A 22,609-nucleotide genomic window follows, 5' to 3' on the forward strand; every position below is an offset into this window, starting at 1 on the left:
TTGTGGCACCTTAGGCCTGGTCTACACTACGGGTTTAGGTCGACTTTAGCAGCGTTAAACCGAATTAAGCCTGGACACGTCCACACAACGAGGCCCTTTCTTTCGACTTAAAGGGCCCTTTAAACCGGTTTCTTTACACCACCTCCGACGAGGGGATTAGCGATAAAACCGGCCTTTGCGGGTCGGAATTGGGGTAGTGTGGACGGAATTCGATGTTATTGGCCTCCGGGAGCTATCCCACAGTGCTTCATTGTGACCGCTCTGGACAGCGCTCTCAACTCAGATGCACTGACCAGGTAGACAGGAAAAGACCCGCGAAGGTTTGAATTTCATTTCCTGTTTGCCCAGCGTGGAGAGCACAGGTGACCACGCAGAGCTCATCAGCACAGGTAACCGTCATGGAGTCCTCCCAGGATCGCAAAAGAGCTCCAGCATGGACCGAACGGGAGGTACGAGATCTGCTCGCCATATGGGGAGATGAAGCAGTGATAGCTGAACTCCGTAGCAGTAAAAGAAATGGAAAAGTATTAGAAAAGATCTCCAAGGCCATGAAGGACCGAGGCCATAACAGGGACACACAGCAGTGCCGCGTGAAAATTAAGGAGCTACGGCAAGCCTACCACAAAGCCAGAGAAGCAAACGGAAGGTCCGGGGCAGAGCCGCAAACTTGCCGCTACTACGCGGAGCTGCATGCGATCCTAGGCGGTGCAGCCACCACTACCCCAACCGTGTGCTATGACTCTCTCACTGGAGAAACACACAGGGAAGACGCTTCGGGGAACGAGGAAGATGACGATGGAGGTACTGTAGGTAGCTCACAGCAGCAAGGAAGCGGAGAAACCGGTTTCCCCAACAGCCAGGATATGTTTGTGACCCTGGACCTGGAACCAGTAACCCCCGAACTCACCCAAGACCCTCAGGGCACACAGGAGACCTCTGGTGAGTGTAACTTTGTAAATATTTGTAAACATTACAAAAAAAAGCAAGCAAGTCTGTTAACGTGTATGGGGATGGAGCGGAAATCCTCCAGGGACATCTCCAGAAAGCTCTCCTGGTTGAAATGGGGTGATTTTATTAAGGGGGACATTCAGAGGCGCCCGTTCCTGCTCTTCTGACCAGAAATGTTCCCCGCTGTTAACCACGCGGTGGGGGGGAGGGGTGAAGTGATCATCCCAGAGAATCGTGTGTGTGTTGGGGGGGGGGGGCGGTGGTTTACTTGTGTTTGTGCCGCATGTTAACCGGGAAACCGCAGCCCCCTCCTTTTACATTGAAACCCCATTTTAAATGGACAACCCAATTCATCCTTGATATGGGAAATGCGCTGCTGTTTGCAACCTTTCCCGCATGTTAAGAAGGTTAAAAAAGCCAAAACACTGTGGCCTATGATGGCTGCCTGCAAGCCGAAATATGCGACCTTGTAATGAAAGAGTGTACCCATTGTTCCCTAAAATGTGTCTTTTTTAACCACCTCTCCCTTCTCCTCGACCAGCTGCAAATGTTTCTCCTTCGCAGAGGCTCGTGAACATTAGAAAGAGAAAACGTAAGACGAGGGACGAGATGTTCACGGAGCTGCAGATGTCCGCCCAGGCTGATAGAGCACAGCAGAATGCGTGGAGGCAGTCAATGTCGGAGATGAGAAAAGCCCAATATGAACGAGAGGAGAGGTGGCGGGCTGAATCGCGGGAAGAACAGAGCAAGTGGCGGGCTGAAGACGATAGGTGGCGTCAGCTTGCAGACAGATGGCAAGAGGCAATGCTCCGTCTGCTGGAGCATCAAAGTGATATGCTCGAGCGTATGGTTGAGTTGCAGGAAAGGCAGCAGGAGCAGAGACCGCCACTACAGCCCCTGTGTAACCAACAGCCCTCCTCCCCAAGTTCCATAGCCTCCTCACCAAGACGCCCAAGAACACGGTGGGGGGGCCTCCGTCCACCCAGTCACTCCACCCCAGATGATCGCCCAAGCATCAGAAGGCTGGCCTTCAATAAGAGTTAAAGTTTTAAAATGCAGTGTGTCCTTTTCCATCCCTCCTCCCCCACCCATCCCAGGCTACCTTGGCAATTATCCCCCTACCTCTGTAAGGAACTAATAAAGAATGCATGAATGTGAAAAAACAATGACTTTATTGCCTCTGCAAGCGGGAGGGGAGGGTGGGGTGGGGTGGTTGGTTTACAGGGAAGTAGAGTGAACCGGGTCGGGGGGGGGGGTGTTGGAGGGTTCATCAAGGAGAAACAAACAGAAGTTTCACACAGTAGCCTGGCCAGTCACAAAACTCGTTTTCAAAGCTTCTCTGATGCGCACCGCGCCCTGCTGTGCTCCTCTAACCGCCCTGGTGTCTGGCTGCGCGTAATCAGCGGCCAGGCGAGTTGCCTCAACCTCCCACCCCGCCATAAAGGTCTCCCCCTTACTCTCACAGTTATTGTGGAGCGCACAGCAAGCAGCAATAACAATGGGGATATTCTTTTCGCTGAGGTCTGAGCGAGTCAGTAAGCTGCGCCAGCGCGCTTTTAAACGTCCAAATGCACATTCCACCACCATTCGGCACTTGCTCAGCCTGTAGTTGAACAGGTCCTGACTCCTGTCCAGGCTGCCTGTGTACGGCTTCATGAGCCATGGCATTAAGGGGTAGGCTGGGTCCCCAAGGATCACGATAGGCATTTCAACATCCCCAATGGTCACTTTCTGGTCCGGGAAGAAAGTCCCTTCCTCCAGCTTTCGAAACAGAGCAGAGTTCCTGAAGACGCGAGCATCATGTACCTTTCCCGGCCATCCCACGTTGATGTTGGTGAAACGTCCCTTGTGATCCACCAGGGCTTGCAGCAGCATTGAAAAGTACCCCTTGCGGTTTACGTAGTCGGTGGCTTGGTGCTCCGGTGCCAAGATAGGGATATGGGTTCCGTCTATGGCCCCGCCACAGTTTGGGAATCCCATTTCAGCAAAACCATCCACTATTGACTGCACGTTGCCCAGAGTCACTACCCTTGCTATCACCAGGTCTTTCATTGCCCTGGCAAATTGGATCACAGCAGCCCCCACCGTAGATTTGCCCACTCCAAATTGATTCCCGACTGACCGATAGCTGTCTGGCGTTGCAAGCTTCCACAGGGCTATCGCCACTCGCTTCTCAACTGTGAGGGCTGCTCTCATCTTGGTATCCTGGCGTTTCAGGGCAGGGGAAAGCAAGTCACAAAGTTCCATGAAAGTGCCCTTACGCATGCGAAAGTTATGCAGCCACTGGGAATCGTCCCATACCTGCAGCACGATGCGATCCCACCAGTCTGTGCTTGTTTCCCGGGCCCAGAATCGGCGTTCAACGGTATCAACCTGCCCCAGTGACACCATGATTTCCACATTGCTGGGGCCTGTGCCTTGTGAGAGGTCTATGTCCATGTCAATTTCCTCATCACTCTCGTCGCCGCGCTGCAATCGCCTCCTCGCCTGGTCCGGGTTTCGCTTTGGCATGTTCTGGCTCTGCATATACTCCAGGACAATGCGCGTGGTGTTCATAGTGCTCATAATTGCCGCGGTGATCTGAGCGGGCTCCATGATCCCAGTGCTAGCTATGGCGCCTAGTCAGAAAAAAGGCGCAAAAGTAGTATCTGATGGACCAGGAGAAGGAGGGCGGGAGGGAGGGAGGGCCGAGTGACGACATGGCGTACAGGTACAGGAACAGGGAGAAACACAAACAACTGTCACACAGAATGGTCCCCCCAAAGATTAAACTGGAAACCCTGGGCTTAGCAGGCCGTTGATTTCACGGAGGAAGGGGAAGCAAATGAACACAGAACAAATCTATTTTTTACATCTTAAGGTGGCAGCCGACGGTGCAGCATGAGTGACAGCCATACCAGTATGATGACGATGGGTACCAATCATAATATACCATCATCTGCCAAAAGGCAAGGGGCTGCTGCTGTGTAGCAATGCAGCCCCACGTCTGCCAGCCCCACGTCCGCCAGCACCCAGCATCGCCCTCGGCCTCTTCTGGGTGCTTAGCAGACAATATTGGGCAATTGGCAGAAAATAGTATATTACGACTGGTAACTGTCATCATCAAAACAGTAGCATGTCTGCCCAGGTGGCCATGATTGACAGCCATACCAGTATGACGACGACGGGTACCAGTCATAATATACCATCGCCTGCAAGGGGCTGGTGCAATGCAGCCCTACGGCTGCCAGCCCCACGGCTATCACTCATGCTACACCGTCTACCGCCAAAAGGCAGTTAGCAGCTGCTGCTGTGTAGCAATGCAGTCCCACGTCTGCCGGCACCCAGAGGACATATGGTGACGGTGAGCTCAGCTGAGCTGAGCGGGCTCCATGCTTGCCGTGGTATGTTGTCTGCACAGGTAACCCAGGTAAAAAGGCGCAAATCTATTGTCTGCCGTTGCTGTGACGAGGGGGGAGGGGCCTGACGACATGTACCCAGAACCGCCCGCGACACTGTTTTGCATCATCCGGGCATTGGGATCTCAACCCAGAATTCAAAGAAAAGGCGCGAACCGCTTCTCGGCTCTCTGAGCTGTGGCGCAAACGTAGTATCTGACGGCCTAGGGGAAGGAGGGAGGGGGGCCGAGTGACGACATGGCGTACAGGCACAGGGAATTAAAATAAAGAACGGTGGCTGTGCATCAGGGAGAGACACAAACAACTGTCACAGACTGGTCCCCCCCAAAGATTAAACTGAAAACCCTGGGTTTAGCAGGCCGTTGATTTGACGGAGGGAGGGGGAAGCAAATGAATACAGAGCAAATCTATTTTTTTACATCTTAAGACGACGGTGCAGCGTGACTGATAGCCCTCGGCATCTTTCTGGGTGCTTGGCAGCAAATACGGGGCGGTGTATGACGATGGTCTTCAGGCCTATTGCACAATCGGCTGCTCAGGGAAGACTCTGCTAACGTACGATGACCTGACTTGTAATAGGATGGCTAACAGTCGTAATACACCATTTACTGCCAAAAGGCAAGCCCCACGGCTGCCAGCACCCAGATCGCCGATGAAGGCTACCAGTCTACTGCACCGTCTACCGCCAAAAGGCAGTTAGCTGCTGCTGCTGTGTAGCAATGCAGTCCCACGTCTGCCGGCACCCAGAGGACATATGGTGACGGTGAGCTCAGCTGAGCTGAGCGGGCTCCATGTTGTCTGCACAGGTAACCCAGGTAAAAAGGCGCGAATCTATTGTCTGCCGTTGCTGTGACGGGGGAGGGAGGGGCCTGACGACATGTACCCAGAACCGCCCGCGACACTGTTTTGCATCATCCGGGCATTGGGATCTCAACCCAGAATTCCAAGGGGCGGCAGAGACTGCGGGAACTGTGGGATAGCTGTGGCATAGCTACCCATAGTGCAATGCTCCGGAAGTCGACGCTAGCCTCGTCCTGTGGACGCGGTCTGCCGACTAGAGCACCTAGAGCATTTTATTGTGTGGACACACACAATCGGCTGTATACAACCGATTTCAATAAAACCGGCTTCTATAAATTCGAACTAATTTCGTAGTGTAGACATACCCTTAGAGACTAACAAATTTATTAGAGCATAAGCTTTCGTGGACTACAGCCCACTTCTTCGGATGCATATAGAGTGGAATAAATATTGAGGAGATATATATACACAAATACAGAGAGCATAAACAGGTGGGAGTTGTCTTACCAACTCTGAGAGGCCAATTAAGTAAGAGGAAAAAAAAAACTTTTGAAGTGATAATCAAGATAGTCCACTACAGACAGTTTGATAAGAAGTGTGAGAATACTTACAAGGGGAGATAGATTCAATGTTTGTAATGGCTCAGCCATTCCCAGTCATTATTCATTATAGATAGGAGATGACACTTCTGTAAGGAATGAGAGATGATAGATAAGGTGGGGGATGGGCTTGGAAAGTGAAGATAAGCAGCTTATGTTTGATGTAATAGGAAGGGGGAAAACCAGTGGAGGGATTCATAGGGAGGGGGTGACATGGTCAAAGCAATGGGCTAGAAAAGTGATCTTTGTAGAAGCATTGTGAATGGATATGAACAGGGCAACATTGCATTTGTCAAGGCCAGAGAAAAGAATGTGTGACAGCTTACAAGGGCACTCCCTAGCATAGATCCTAAGGGGTCAAAGCAGCAGCCAATTAACCCTGACCTACTAGAGAGAGCAAGGGCAATATAATGGGCCACCTGGAAGGCAGCAGTGGAAAACAGCTGGGTGTGAGCTGTCGCTGTGCCCCCAAGTCTATATATGGAAACTGCTGCTTGTTGCTGTTTGTAGCTGTTTGTATTTGTTACTACTGGTTTTTGTTCTGCTTGGACTCTTTATAAGTTTTCATAAACATGTCCCAGGGAAGAAGGGATGACAACTAACTGAAAGCTGCCTGACTGCTTTATTTTATGGGCTGGGAAATCAGGGTGGTGATGTAGTTCTTGAGACATGATATAAAAGCTTAGATAAGAATGTTTGTGTGGATGAATAGAAAAGACTTTATCTTAAAGATGTTATGTGGAAAGAATCAGCAAGGTTTATATGTAGCTTGAATATGAGGACTTAAAGGTCCAAATCAAAGATGACTCCCAGATTATGGACCTGAGTTACAGACAGGATGTGGTGTTGTCCACAGTGATTGAGAAAGGAGCAGGCGGAGAGCTCTATCATAGCCATGTTAAGCGTGAGCTGACAGACATCTGCACAGAGATGGCAGAGAGGCTGAGATTTTAGTTTGGACAGAAGGAATGAATGGGTGGATCTATGAGTCTTCAGCATAAAGCTAATTGAATTTGTTTGCAAATGAGATTACCCCAAGATTGTGGCAGTGAAGAAAAGTAATAGGTAGTTATTGCTGAAGCAGGACTGGGAGAAACAGCAGAGCAAAACAGACAGCTGCAATGTCCCATGGTCCTGTTGAAGCAAAAAAGAGAGCTTCTGCTCACAGTAAATGGCATGGAAAAGAGAAAAGAAACTGTATTAGGAGAATTGAAGTCTGCCGGAAAAAGTTGAAGGAGGAAATCCTAGTATCCACAAGCTTTAGTTAAGGGGTCGTTAAATTTGAGCTCTGTGGAAGAGGTGACACAAAGCCTATAGACTTCATGAAATTTCATCACTGTTGTCAAAATGAATTTACTATGAAAAAGGCTAGAGAACATTCAGAACTTATACTCCAAAGCCACAAGCTCAAGTTTGTCCAAAACCGTCTCTCTCTTCTTTAAAAAAAGAGATTAGACCTGGGTGAAATTTTAGCAACACTTAAAAGGTCAGAAATTCACTATAGGGTGGGGGTTTCCATTTGACTTCTAATTAAGCTTTCAGTATCACTCACATAGACCCTAAAGAAGGGAAGAACTGACAAAAAATCATGACCGATGGTGAAACCCAAGAAAAAGAGGGTAGGAAAAGAGACCCTCTATAGAAAAGTCAGTGACAGATGTGGTATTGTGAAACAGGAGAGCTCAGATACCTGAAGATTAACCAAAAGGGATTTATTGGACATCATCCAAAATGAGGCGTTGAATAATTATATTAATGAGAAGAAAATACACAATTCAGTTTTGATTGGTGTGAACGTGTATGTGTAGTAGCTGTGCTTAATATTTAAAATATAGAGTAAATTAATGTTTAGGGGGTGTTGAGTAGAGTTGTGGAGTGAGCGATCTTGAGAAATTGAAGAATGGATGCAGAGGAATCTCCATGGATTCTGTGTAAATCTTCCTTGCTTAACTCAAAACGTAATATAATAGACTGTTCCTAAAGGTGAGAGTTGAGGTTCCATGGGTGGAGAAGGTATGTCTCCGGCCCTGCAAAAAGGTAAGTATTCCCAAATACTTAGGAAGGGAGAATACAGGGGGTTGAGGTTCAGCAAACAGATCTGTTATTTGGAGACTGACATTGTGATTTTTTTTTTTTTTTTACATTGGGGTTTAAGATTGGGAATACAAATGGAAATGATACAGAAGGGAGAATGTGGGTGAGTGGAAGCGAAATGGCTGAGGATGGGAAATTGATTTCTTTTTTTTAAAAAAAAAGGAAAAATTTGGAAGTTTCCAAGGAAAAAAATTTATGCTAAATCCAGGCATACAGAATTGTGGGAACAATATACTCAGCAATGGACATTTGTCAAACAGAGGGTAGCATATAGATGACTTCTTCAGAGATAGTTTCCTGCCCTCCGCCCCCTTCCCCCCCCCCCCCCAAAAAAAAAAAAAAAACACAACCTACAACAAACATTATATTTGGAGGTGGTTTTTTTTTTTTTTTTTTTTTTTTTTGTAGTAATCGTAAGTTTGACAGACTTCTCTGGGTTTGTAAACGTTAGTAAAGACAAAATTTTCTCTGTGTAAGAAAATTTTCAAGCCGCACGTTTTGGGTAGTGTAAATGTTTCTCTAAACTAAGTGATAAGCTCATTTTGTAATGGTTAATATTTTCGTCATGGGACTTGCAAGAAAATGAGTTGTACATCTGTTAAAACATCCTAAATAAACCTTTAATTCGAGAATCCTATTTATAGTTGTGTACAGTATACTGGCAATGCGACAGGCACATGTAGTTAGGGCTCAGTAGCAGTGAGAGAACCTCTAATCTTTGGGCTCGTCTACACTGAACATTTAAATTGGTGTATCTGCATCTTGCAGGACTTGTCTATGCTTGAAACGCTGCAGTGGGGCTAGTGCACCACTGGATCACTTCAAATGAAAACACTACCTACACTGATGGGGGAGGGGTTTTCCCACCAGCATAGGTACTCTATCTCAACCTACCACTGCCTACACTGGAGATTAGGTTAGTTTAACTGCATTGCTCGGCAGTATGAATTTTTCACACCCTGAACAATGTAGGTATACTGACCTAATTTCCTAGTGTAGACCAGATTCTGCCATCACTGTAGTTAATTCACCTCCCTGGGAGGCAGTAGCTAGGTCAGGGGAAGAATTCTTCTGTTGACCTAGCACTGTCTATCCCAGGTGTTACGTCAGCATTGCTATGTTTCTCGGGTGTGGATTTTTTACACCCCTGAGACATAGCTATATGGATGTAAGTTTTCAGTATAGATCAGCCCTAAGACTAGAGGTTCTCTTACTGCTTAAAAAAAAGTGCTGCAGAGGAGGTTCCCAATATGTTCAAGAGGGAAGATTTCTACCAAGGTGCTTTCTAATCCCCCCCCCAAGTTTGTCTCCCCCAGCCCAGACACACCCTTTATCCCCCCAGAGGCCAGCTGCATGGACCCTCAGCCCAGACACCCACACCCCCTACCCTTCAGAGCCTAGCCACATCTCCCTCCAAGCCCAGACATTCACACCCTCTTTCCCCCAGAAGCCAGCTGTGGGGCCCCCTGACCCAGACACACTCACCCACTACCCTTCTAGAACCCAGGGATCCAGAGGGAGAAACTGCCTGATAATGGGCCTTGGCTTGCACAGAGTTTCCTGTACGCTGCCACCTCCTTCCTTCAGAGCGTGCTGGGAACTGCAGCTGCTGGGATCCCTCTAGTTCCCTCCCCCCAGCCTTGTCTTTTATTTGCAAGCTGGGCTCTGCCGGGTCCAGCAGCCCCTAGTGGTGACCAACATCTCTGCAACCCATTTCTGTGGGAGGAAAAGGAAATTCTGCTCTCCCAACATTAATTTCTGCAAAATTCTGCATTGTGCAGTGGCGCAGAATTCACCCAGAGTATATGGTGTTGTCAGTCTTGTACCAACTGCCACTGGTGTACATCTGGAACCTTGTATGTGTGGGGCGGGGGGGGGGAATCTCCTCCCATTATTCTAAAATAATATAGGGCTTTCCTGTTGAAGGTTTTAGCTGTGTAGGTAGGAGGAGGGTCACCCACAAGGGAAAACACAGGAAGTGGGGAGAAGGACTATAAACAGCACTTCAGCTCTTACAAGCTTTTTACAAACAGTCCGCCCTACATCCTAGTGGAAGTAGGTATTCTCCATTTTGCTAATAGGGAAACTGATGAATGCACATGAAGTGACCTTGTCCAATGCCACAGATCAGGTCAGTGGCAGAGCTTGGATTATAAATTGGGACTCCTGATTTTCATTCCCATGCTTGTACTGCTAGAACTCTTTCATTCTTGGTAGAGGCACAGGGTGCAGCTAAAGGCAGTTGGTTTAACACCTAGAAATGTGCCTTTTGACAGTATGTGTTGAGGTGACTGAAGGGACAACACAACCAAGCTCTGGAAGGCTGCTTCCTACCTCATCTCAATATTCAGGCAGTAGTAAAGTTGTCACGGCGTGGGGTATTAGGAGAGGAAATAACCAAGGCCCATGTCCTTTGTGGCAGAGATTTGTGACTGTGGTAATTGTATCAGACTGAAATTATCCAGGCTTTCTTGTCTCCAAAGGAGTATATTTCAAAGCTTGAGCGGTAATCAGATGTCCTGAGTATAAAGAGTGGAAAGAAACATACTCCTTCCATTATAAAAACTATATAGATTCTGGTGACCTTTAAGCAGCTTTTGTGCCAGTGGCTAGAGGTGGAAAGTTAATTTGGCTTGGAGTTAGCTTTCATGGAGAAGTGGCTTTGAGTTCTGCAACAAAAAAAATGGTTTGGATGTGGCAATGGAGCCTTTGAAAACAATCTAATTTTGCACATGTGTAATACAAATGATCAGGGTGGATTTGATTTAAATCACTAGTCAGGAAGACTTGATTTAATCATAATTTCTACATAAAAGTGCAATCTTGTTGGTTGTTATAACCTTAATACATATTCTTCACAACTCAGAGATTAGATCTAGGTTTCATTTTTAGAAGGTACACACTATATACATTTTTTAAAGTGATTTATTTTGAAAATGTTTCAGATTAGTTTTACTGCTATATCAGAAAATGAATGATTGGTTATTTCATTTACCAAAGGTAATTGAAGCAGATATTTATGAAGTCATTGGGAGGTGAACTATCTCCAATTCAATAGATTAACCATTAAACTAAATGGAAAGAGTACCAGAATTAAGTCAAAGACTAGGGTTTATAATTTTAAAAAGGCCAATTTTAACAAATTAAGGGGATTGGTAAGGGAAGTGGATTGGGCAAACGTATTAAGGGACCTAAAGGCAGAAGAAGCCTGGGATTACTTTAAGTTAAAGATGCAAGAGCTGTCAGAGGCCTGTATCCCCAAAAAGGGAAAAAGATTACTAAGCAAGAGACTTAGACCGAGCTGGATGAGCGACCGGCTGAAAGGGGCGATTAGGAAAAAACAGAAAGCGTACAAAGAGTGGAAGAGGGGAGGGATCAGTAAGGAAACTTACCTTAGCGAAGTCAGAGAATGTAGAGATAGAGTGAGAAAGGCCAAAGGCCAGGAAGAGTTGGACTTAGCGAGGGGAATTAAAAGTAATAGTAAGAGGTTTTACAGCCATATAAATAGGAAGAAAGCAAAGAAAGAAGAAGTGGGACCGCTGAAGACTATAGCCGGAGAGGAGATTAAAGATAATCTAGGCATGGCGCAATATCTCAATGAATATTTTGCATCGGTGTTTAATGAGGCCAATGAAGGTATTAGGGATACTAGCACCGTTACAGAGGGGCATACGGGATGGGGGATTACCGCATCCGAGGTAGAAACAAAACTAGAACGCCTTAATGGGACTAAGTCGGGTGGACCAGACGATCTTCATCCGAGATTATTGAAGGAATTGGCGCGGGAAATAGCAGGCCCATTAGCGACTATATTTAATGAATCTGTAAACTCGGGGGTAGTCCCGTTAGACTGGAGAATAGCCAATGTGGTTCCTATTTTCAAGAAAGGGAAAAAAAGTGACCCGGGTAACTATAGGCCTGTTAGTTTAACATCAGTAGTGTGCAAGGTGCTGGAGAAGATTCTGAAAGAGAAACTAGTTGAGGACCTTGAAGTTAATGGCAAATGCGATAAATTACAGCATGGTTTTACGAAGGGCAGATCGTGCCAAACGAATCTGATCTCCTTCTTTGAGAAAGTAACGGACTTATTAGATAAGGGAAATGCGGTGGACCTAATATACCTGGATTTCAGTAAAGCGTTTGATACAGTACCCCATGAGGAACTATTGGTTAAAATGAAAAACATGGGGATCGATATGAAAATCCAGAGGTGGATAGGGAATTGGTTAATGGGGAGAATGCAGCGGGTCGTATTAAAGGGTGAATTGTCGGGTTGGAGGGAGGTTACTAGTGGAGTGCCTCAAGGTTCGGTTTTGGGACCCATCTTATTTAATCTATTTATAACTGACCTCGGGACCGATTGCAAGAGTGGGCTGATAAAGTTTGCGGATGATACGAAGGTGGGAGGAGTTGCAAACTCGGAGGAGGATAGGGATACTCTGCAGGGAGACTTGAATGAGCTTGTGAATTGGAGTATCAGAAATAGGATGAAATTTAATAGTAAAAAGTGTAAGGTGATGCACTTGGGGACGAATAATAACAATTTTAGTTACAAGATGGGGACGCATTGGTTAGAAGTAACGGAAGAGGAGAAGGACCTAGGGGTCCTTGTGGACCGCAGGATGACTATGAGTCGGCAATGTGACGTGGCGGTGAAAAAAGCCAATGCGGTCTTGGGATGTATTAGGCGAGGTATATCTAGTAGAGATAGGGAGGTCCTGCTTCCGTTGTATAAGGCGCTGGTGAGACCTCATTTGGAGTACTGTGTGCAGTTCTGGTCTCCCATGTTTAAAAAAGATGAACTCAAACTGGAACGGGTGCAGAGAAGGGCGACTAAGATGATCAGAGGAATGGAAAACCTGTCGTATGAAAAGAGATTAGAGGAGCTTGGGTTGTTTAGTCTGACAAAGCGAAGGCTGAGGGGGGATATGATTGCTATGTTTAAATATATCAGAGGGGTTAATACAAGGGAGGGAGAGGAATTATTCCAGTTTAGTACTAATGTGGACACGAGAACGAATGGATACAAACTGGCCGGGGGGAAGTTTAGGCTTGAAATTAGACGAAGGTTTCTGACCATCAGAGGGGTGAAATATTGGAACAGCCTTCCGAGGGAAACGGTGGGGGCGACGGACCTGTCTGGTTTTAAGATTAAGTTGGATGAGTTTATGGAGGGAATGGTTTAATGATAAAACATAGTAGCCAAGGAAAACCAAGCAATGGTACATGAACAGCATAATGGCCAACAAGGGTCAGGCTAGAGACTCTTGCCTATATGCTCGGGGTATTACTGATCGCCATATTTGGGGTCGGGAAGGAATTTTCCTCCAGGGTAGATTGGCTGAGCCTCTGGAGGTTTTTCGCCTTCCTCCGCAGCATGGGGCAGGGATCACTAGCAGGAGGGTCTCAGCCGATTGAAGTCACTAAAACACAGGATTGGGGACTTCAACGGTAGAGTCCAGGGAAGGGTCTTGCGGCCTGCAGCATGCAGGGGGTCAGACCAGATGATCATAATGGTCCCTTCTGACCTTAATGTCTATGAGTCTATGAGTCTATAATATTTGGAGGGTTTTCTTGCCATGCTGTATTAGGAGGAGAACATCACGAGACAGACATTAAAATTGTTTTATTTAACTAAAACAACGTTATGTATTCTGGATTTTTTTTCTTCAACAGCAAACATAATATTTTAATAAAACAAGCATATGAATTTTTGAATTTAGTTAAACATTCAAGTTTTTTAAAATCAGGTTTGTTTTTGTTAAAATTGTTTTAAACTAAAATAGTTACATGAAATATTTAAAAAAAACCATAAAAGTTAAATCGACTGTCGGCCAGGTCAACACAAGAAACTTAAAATATTGGCTTCTGCAGGTAACTCAGTCATCTTCACCTTAATTTTCCTGTTTGTTCATAATCTGGAAAAGAAAAGCAAGCTTTCTTGCTTTTTCAGGTCCCAAAAGATTTCTCAATTTGGAATGAATTAGTCCAAAGGAAGAAAATATTCTTTCTACGCCGGCAGAAGAAGCTACTGCTGTTAAAAGTGAGATTATCACTTCAACAGTCTCTGAATCCAAGTGCGTAAGTGACTTCCACCAGTTCACTGGTGTGACTTTCTTTAAAACATCATCAGCAAACATATATCTTAAATGGTTCACCCTTAGCTCTGAAGTTTATTATAGTTGGCATTATGGAGGGATGATTACTGGATGTCCATGTCATAGCCAACTCCTCTTCTTCAGCAGTTAATGTTTGACCTTGGTACCGAGTATTGAGAATACACCTCTACCCCGATTATAACACGACCCGATATAACACGAATTCAGATGGAACGCGGTAAAGCAGCGCTCCAGCGGATCAAAGCAAGTTCAATATAACGCGGTTTCACCTATAACACGGTAAGATTTTTTGGCTCCGGAGGACAGCGTTATATCGGGATAGAGGTGTATTTGCAAGAAAATGAGCTGGAGATAGTGCTTGTCCCATTCATTTTTTTAATGCTTGTAATTTAACTTTGTCTCTGCATATACCACAGGATCATTGTGGACATTGCTCCACCCATCAAGACTCAGGTTAACAATTTTACCCTCTAGACCTTTTGCACACTGCTCAATTTCTCTTTCATGCACTTTATCCAGCAATTTCCCTGCGACATCTGCTCTGTTGGATGGACTGTATCCTGGTCTTAATGACTTAACCATGTTAATGAAGTGTGGGTTCTCAATCATACGTAAAGGAGAGTTTGTTGCATAAACAAATTGGGTAATTTTTTTCATCAGTTACCTCTTTTTGTAATCTGCTGGTTCGTATCACAAACTTATCTATGGTTGTTTCTGGATGATGGAGTTGTGTTTTTGTTTGTTTGTTTGTTTTTGTTTTATTACCACCATACTGCTTATTTAGTATTACTCATTGCATTCACTGACCCTCAGTACTGCTTTCAAGGTGAAATTGTAAAAGGAAGATCTGCCTATTTCAGCTATTTATTTTTTATCACAACTGCATCTAAAATGATAGTACCATAGAGTAACAACTATATATTTTTGCTCAAACGTGAAAATTCAAGAATAGTCCAGAAGGAAGACAGGCAGTCCTTAAAGTATGAAATAAAAAAGTTTACCAACCTGAAGATCCTGCATGTTCAGACATGTTCCTTTCATCATCATCATCATCAACACAGCTTCCTCCTGAGAAGGAACACTTCTCCATGATGTTGTTTCATTTGGGCAACCAGGCCTTGCATTTCTTTGTTGCACTGTTTGCATTTTGTCTTACCCACAGGTAGAGGAACTTCATTAAAATATTCCCAAACTGGGTCTCTTTTATGGCCTGCTGCCATTATAGGTTTTTCCTTCTAGTGAGAGAATGCTATGGTAGATCTCAAATCAATGAAGGCTACTCTCAGACACCAAGACTTCTGGAATATGCTGTTCAAACAGTTTCACTTTTTTGTTTCTACTTCCTGTCCCTCCCTTCTCACATTTATCTCCAGACTTCTCCTTGTCTGGATCTATTCCGCCCCCAACAATCTTCTATTCATTGAACTTTTTGAAATGTTGCACTTTTAGAGAGAGGTAAGGGATTGACTGTGTGTACACAAATTTGCAGAGGGATAATAAGGTTGAGGTCTGTTATTTCTCACCTTTATATATTATTTACTTATTTATTAAAAAAACAGCGTATTATCTCTGGAGACACAAATCCACAGTTTGAGAACTGCAAAATTAAGCATCTTTGATGGTATCTTCTGGACTGAGCACTGAGTCCTATTGGGTAGATAGAAAGCTTAACCTAAATAATCTATACAGAAGCCCCTGAAACCCCATAAGGTTGGGTCCCTAATCCATGAACTATTGGAACTCATTTGCAAACCTTTTTTTAAATATTACATGAGTATATTGTCTCATACCATAGAATTAGAATTTATAATCCCTATTCCATGATGAGATATCTTCGAGCTATAATGTATCTTAATTAAAACTACCTTTTAAATAATATAATTGATTTTTATCCGCCCTGCAAAATAGACTAATTAAAAAACTCTATTTTATGTATACACAGATGTAGGATAGGTTGTGCTGTTGTAGTGAAAAACTTAACAAATGATGTGCTGAGAATGAAGCAGAGTTCTGCAGGAGCCCTTGATTAGATCATTACAGTGATATCTAGCAAATGTTTCTATACTGTGGATATTCTTTCTTTTCTTTCAGAACAAATCTCTAGGAAATTCCATTTAAAAAAAAATGTAACGAGGACAGTAAAGTTGCACACTGAATCAGTCTTTTCTGACTTTGGAGTATTAACAGCCTTTAATCTGTTAATTTGCATATGTTACGATAGTCTGCTGGTACATGATTAATATTTCTCTGTTTAATACTGTTTTCTACAACTTCAGTCGTATGTAGCATCTTGAAAAGTACTCCAGTTTTTCTGTTTACACTAACTTCATTTGCACACTTCTGTGAGAATCTTTGATTTTGACTTTATTTATAAACTTTTATCATCTGAGTCAGATAGGAAATAAAGGCCTATGATGGGCAAGTCATTCATCTGACATCTCTGATAAACAGTTCTATTTGCCCCCATATTATTTTTTCAGCTGACTGTTCTTTAAAGAACTTTTTTTTCCCTAATCATGATCTCTCGAACTCCATACAGCTCCGGTCTGGAGGGTTCTTACGGTGATTTAAACCACAATTGAACCTTTCAGGCTACTCGGTTATACAATAACAATGAATAGTTTGCACACTCTGTAGTAGCTTCCACCTGAGTATCTTGATGTTCTTTTACAGAGATATATTAGTCTCTCAATCCCCTGTGCTCTAGGTAAATATCTCCATTTTTTGGAGGAATATAAATCTACAGCATTAGTAGTTGGCTTTAATCTTGTGGCTTTATGGTAGGTTCTGTCATTTCCCTTTCTAATCCATTCTTCTTAGTGCTAGTCATTCCTTCCTGGAAAAGCACAACTCTTGTTACCAGAATTGGAGCCTCCCCAAGGCAGGCTTTCACTGAAAGCAGGCTCCTGACTCTCTTCTATCTGTCAGTCATGGTAGTGAGGTCAGCTGTTGTCCTCTTCGTTTGTCATGTCTCTTTCCAGTTCAGTCTTGATGTAAGCAGATGACAGTGATACCTATTTTTGGCTGGGCTGAGAGGTTGTCTAAACAGACTGAAAGCGAAATAACTAAATCTGTTTTAATTCATATCTTTAGTTACTTTAAGTCTGTGCGAATACTTACTCCAGAATACTAAGGATGTAAATTAAAACAGATATACCATATATCCTTGATCATAAGCCGGTTCATTTATAAGCCGATACCGCCAAGATCGATAAGTAAAAATGGAAAATCCCTATAATTCAGGGATCAGCAGACTTTGGCTCCCGGGCCATCAGGATAAGCTGCTGGTGGGCCGCGATGGTTTGTTTACCTCGAGCGTCCGCAGGCACGGAGGTAAACCTAAGTAAACAAAGTGTCCCGGCGCACTAGCTGCTTACCCTGACGGGCCGGGACAGCAACTGGTGGGGAAACTTTTTTGGGGGGAGAGCTGGGAGTCGGGAGTAACCCCTGTGACCACCCCCACACAACCCCACCCCTAGCCCAGGACCCCCACGCTCTCCCCATCCCATCCCTTCCTGCCTTATTTGGGGAGGACCGGAGGAGGATGTCTCTGGCCTGGCTGGAGCTGCTCCAGCAGACTGGGCAGCGAGGCCACAGCCTGCTCCGGCGGGCCAGACTGGGCGGCGCAGCCGCAGCATGTTCCAGCCGGCTGGGCCAGGTGGCTGGGCTGGGCAGCATGGCAGCAGCATGCTCTGGGGGGCGGGGCCGAGCGGGGCACGGCTGCAGCCTGCCAGGCCCGGAGCTGCAGCTGCTTCGGAGCCTGTGGGGAGAGCAGCATGGCCAGAAGCGGAGAGACTCTGGCTCCGCCTCTTCCCTTCTGGCTGTGCTGCCTCTCCTTGCTTCCGCTGTTGGCGGGGGGGGCTGTGTCCCACTTCTCCCTCTCTATCCCTGTTCATAAGCTGACCCTCTTCTCTGGCGCTTCCCTTTTTTACTAAAAATATTCGGCTTATGAACAAGTATATAGGGTAGATATTTTTGCTTCAGTTTGTGAATAGACAAGCTCTGAATTTGGCCGAGAGCTCATAATAGATAAAACAGTTTAAAGAACTATCCTTAAACCTTTGGCTTTTAGTGAACTGTGTAAGTACTGAAGGACAGCCAGTATTTGAGACCCCACTTTAAGCTTTACTATTTCCAAAATGCTTTTCCTTTAAAGTTGGAAGTCCTATGGTTTTAGATCAAGACTAACTACTGTACAGCAACAAGAATCTACATTCTCTCTTCATCCAGACTTCACTTGGAGAGTTTCCACAGGCAATGACATTCCTGCTTATAACCAAGCAAACTGTCCAAGAAAAACCATTTGCATTTCCTTTGAGAGAAACTTGGCATAGTTTTAATCACAACTCTGACTGAATACATTCTTTTTATTGAATCACTGCTGACAGAGTATTTTGCTGTAATTCTAGATTAGAGAGCAAATTTTGATAGGAAGGAGTGTAACTTCTAAAGCTGTTATAAAAATGGAAAATCACTTTCCTGAAATTTTAAATTTGTTTCACAGGGTTCAAAATAAAGCAGTCGTTCTTTTTCTTTACATTTTTCATGAAACATCAATGTTTTGTTCTCCCCTTTTTTGCCAGTGAGTGCAGTGTCCAGGGTTTTTTCATGGCTTTTATCCTCTAACTTCTCCATCTTTAGAAAAGTTAGTGGCAAAAGGAAAATTGAAACACTATAACTTTGTCACTCTAAAGTTGGACATTTTAAAAAGTTAGAGTGGAAAAGGTGAAGCAGGGGGAAACCGTGTTTATCCTTGTCAAGGCTGATTCCCCACTCTGGCACTTTGAGTGCAGAAGGTGGGGGCCCGCAAGGACTCTAAAAATTAATATTTCCACTACAGGTTTGTATTAAACTCCCACGGTTACAGCTTTCTCTGACCTTGGATTGGTAAATGCTGCCACCACCCAAGTGAAAAATCCCTCTGAGAACCCAGGAAGGCACACTTGGGGAACTTTCTGTGGGGAACCCTCAAGTCCTTTCACCCCTGCTCCGGGGAAGAGCTGAGAAAGAAAAACAAAAGAAATCAGCTGTTGCCATCAGCTAATTAAATAACGTGCAGAAACCTCTTAGGACACAAAAATTCAGTTCTGTTTTGTAAAAAAAGATAAAGTTTATTAAAAAACAAAAGGAAGAAAATACATTTTGGGAACTTAAGCTATTGCTAGATTTAAAGAGAGCAACTACAATGATTAAGCATCAAGAATAGTCTCTTGAGGTCCAGCTTAAAGATTATAAGCAAAACAAAAGCATCTAGAGTTAGCACAGAGGAGTCCACAAGCCATAAAGAAATAAAAGGAGATAAACCTGATTGCGTCTTCCTAGACATTTCCTTATCTACTTCCATATCTGAGGTTTCAAATGAGTATTTCTAGGTATGATACTGATGATTTTTCATACTGGGCCCCAAGCTTCTTACATCATGGTTCCAGCCCTGTCTGCCTCTCCCTGAGAACAGACAGATAAAAGGAGAGTTTTGTTTCAATTTTAAAAAGTTCTAGCCTTCCCATTGGCTCTTTTGGCCAGGTGTCCACTCACTTCCTTTTACCTATGCATAGTAGTGACTTTTAATCCTTTACACGTAAAGCAAGTAGAGAACAGCTACTAAGAGGGATTTAATAGCTAACTGGCTGGCTGGGCCCATAAAAGGGAGCTCTTTCTCCTCCTCCCCCCCCCCCACCCCTTTCATTTATCACAATCCTATTGCAGTCGACGATAAAAATTTGGGGGCGGGGGGAGAACCGCATCTTAATTTTTGAAAAACAGAAGTATTGATTTTCGCTAACTTATAAATTTTCCATTGAAAAATTACATCAAGATTTGGCTATCAAAAATTTCATTTTTGATCAAACTTCATTTTTCAGCTGGAAAATTTTGTGGGTGAAAAACTTCAACCAGACTTAGTAGCTTCCTTTTCTGTCCAGATTCTACGGATTTTAATTTTTATAAAAGTTCCTTATAGTGAACAGTGCTGTTAACATAACTCTAAACCCATGCACAGGATTTTATCGGCCAAAGGCACCAATTCTGTTGGTACTGAAAAGCTGTAGGTTTTATCGCATCCCATAAGGCTCTAAAGCTCTCTTTCCACTTTTTAAAAAAAAAGTCCAATTGATAAGTGTCACAACTGTTACATTGGAAATCTAGTGCAGTGCTATGTGGATATTCATAACTTCGTTGAGTACTGGTCCCTATGTATATTTCACTGTGGGTGGGTACGCACATACTTCATGCTCCTGAGACTGGAGAAATCTTGCAAGCGGTGTCTGTTGGTCCACACCTGCGACCCTGTTCTCCTCATGCTCTGCACGGTGGGTATAAGGGCCAGGGTGGACCAACTGCTTTTTCAGTTCCTTCTCTACTGCCACATGGCCTTAGTCGGAACCTCCAGTATCTAGAGCTTCTTCTTTCTCTCCAGTCATCTTGTCTTCAAACCTGTAAATGTTTCAGATTTAGTTTCAGCTTTAATTTTATTAGTATAGGTAGTGGTTAGTTAGATTTCCCCAGTCTGGGAGCACCTCTGGATTCTAGTATAGGAATTAGATTATGCCCAGGACACTGGGCTTAAAAAGTGTCTCCTGTCCCCACTCCTTCTCAGTCACTGATGACCACCAGCACTGCCTGTACTGCCTTGGAAAAGAGCACACCTCTGCCAGGTGCAGTATCTGTCACTCCTTCCTTGGACTCAACAGATGCAGAAATTCTGACTTAAAAAGCACCTCCTGGAAAAGATTGAGGGCCCAGTCAGACCCGGGCCACCTCCCAACCTTCCCCTAGTACACTGGACAAAGTATCAAGGAATGTGCCATCTATCACAAGGCCTGACTTGGGAGCAAGGAAGATCACGCCTACGGATCCTCTGTCAAGATTTCATCAGTAGAGCAGGGATCGGTCTCATAAGCACAAGAGCAGATCCCTCTCTAAGTCAACTCCGAAGAGGACAGATCCCTCCCAAACTCTGATCATGTTGGACAAGTCTTTGCACCCATCTTCCAAAGACTAAGGATGCTCTGACTTCCAGGACTGTGATAAAAAGGCTCATGGGACAAGGCTCTGCTGGTACCAGACTCCTTACCAACAATAACTTCATTAGTAGTACCATCTGGGTCAAGAGGCCGAGAATTGCCAATTCAAATGAAGAATTTTCATTGGGAACGTCAGCCACCGGCAGTACTACAACAATAGCATATGGATGTGGCAACCCAGAGCCTTCCTACATTGGTTCTGTCAGTTTGGGCGGACAGAAACACCACACACTTCAGGGCAAGCGGAGAGATGCAACACTCCAGAGGATATCTTTGCTCTCCCAGATCTGCAATCTCTTTGTTGTCAAGACCATCCCTCTTCTGATCCCACCTGGAGACACTATGGGAGAAGTATATACCCCGTCCTGTCTACTATCTGAGACTTTCCTTCAGTGGAACTGATGGTACTTCTGGCTTTCTCGTCATCAGGGGAAGTAGTTACTGAAGCAACCATCGCTGTCTCCTCTGAAGGAGATCAGTTCAGACAGGAAATTGAGAGTTTCCTGGAACCAGCCTCCTGGGACCCATGGGACGTATATGCATGATCATCAGGATGGGTCTGTGCAGTCTCGTAAGGACCCCTCCCCTCCAAGAGAGTAAGCAGAGTTTCCTCCTGACTATAGGAGAGGAAGACTGTGAGCCAGGTCTGCCAGTACAGATAGGGGTATCTTCCTCATCTCCTGATGAAGTGATCACTCTAGCTTTGTGTCCCTTCTCTTTTCTCTCCCTCCCCTCCCCCCCCGCCCCATGACAAAAAGTAGTTCCAAGAGCTGTTGTGCAGGGTGGCAAGGAGCTCAGTCTCCTTACAGGAGGTCCAGGACACTCAACACAAGCTCCTAGACATCCTGCAGGGTCCAGCCAGGTAGCACTCCCAGTGAATGATGCCATACTAGAACCAGCAAGAGCTGTGTGGCATATACCAGCAACATGCGTCCCTACCCCCAGAGAGCTGAGCAGTGTTGCTTTTTCCTAGCAAAGGGATCAGAATTTCTGTCTACCCATCCCGCACTGAACTCTCTAGTTATTCAGGCTGCCCCAGAAAGATCTAGGCAGCAACACCCAAGAGCCCCTACCCTCCAATAAGCATCTAGACCTAATAGGAGGAAAGTTCTTACATCTGCTAGCCTCCAGGTTCGAATATTGAACTGTTGAGCACTCTTGGATAAGTAGGAATTTTGAATTCAGAAAATTGTAGAGTTCAAGTATAAAGTACCTCAGCAGGCTAGGGCTCAATTTCAGGGCATTATTGAAAAAGGAAAGCAGGTGGCCAGAACTTGACTGTAATCTGTGGTAGATGCAACCAACACTTGCATAGAGGTTGATGGCATGGGTTGGGAATCACAGCTACAATCTTCAATTTCCCAGAGCAGTCCTGAACACTGTGGAGAACTTGTCCTTCGATGAGACCAACCTTTTCAACAAAAAGACTGATGGGCCTTTGCATTCTCTAAGGCCTCCAGGGTAGCCCTCCACTCCCTGGATGTATATGTACTCACCATCCCTAAAGAGGAAATACTACAAACATCCCTACCAACAGAGGCCTGTGCTTCAGCCATTTTACCGTCAGCAGTCTTGTGAACCGCCACATAAAAGACAGAGTACAAAAGGAGAATGCTCCACCTGCCCCT

At 44.9% G+C, this 22,609-nt stretch overlaps 1 protein-coding gene across 5 annotated transcripts in view; it reads left to right on the forward strand.

Annotated features, from left to right (window-relative positions):
• LOC128839931 (transforming protein RhoA) overlaps positions 1-22,609 on the forward strand; it is an 81,448-nt gene that overhangs the window by 21,266 nt on the left and 37,573 nt on the right. For 3 of the 5 annotated variants that reach the window (XM_054033275.1, XM_054033274.1, XM_054033277.1), the window contains exon 2: positions 13,794-13,917. The exons of 1 other annotated variant lie outside the window; for it this stretch is intronic. The gene's annotated coding sequence lies outside the window, so the exon portion shown is untranslated. Of the gene's footprint in view, positions 1-13,793; positions 13,922-22,609 lie in introns of all 5 variants that reach the window. One more of the 5 variants, XM_054033276.1, reaches the window with a different exon arrangement.

This window comes from Malaclemys terrapin, chromosome 7 (genome assembly GCF_027887155.1).
Source record: "Malaclemys terrapin pileata isolate rMalTer1 chromosome 7, rMalTer1.hap1, whole genome shotgun sequence".
NCBI classification, from domain to species: domain Eukaryota; kingdom Metazoa; phylum Chordata; order Testudines; family Emydidae; genus Malaclemys; species Malaclemys terrapin.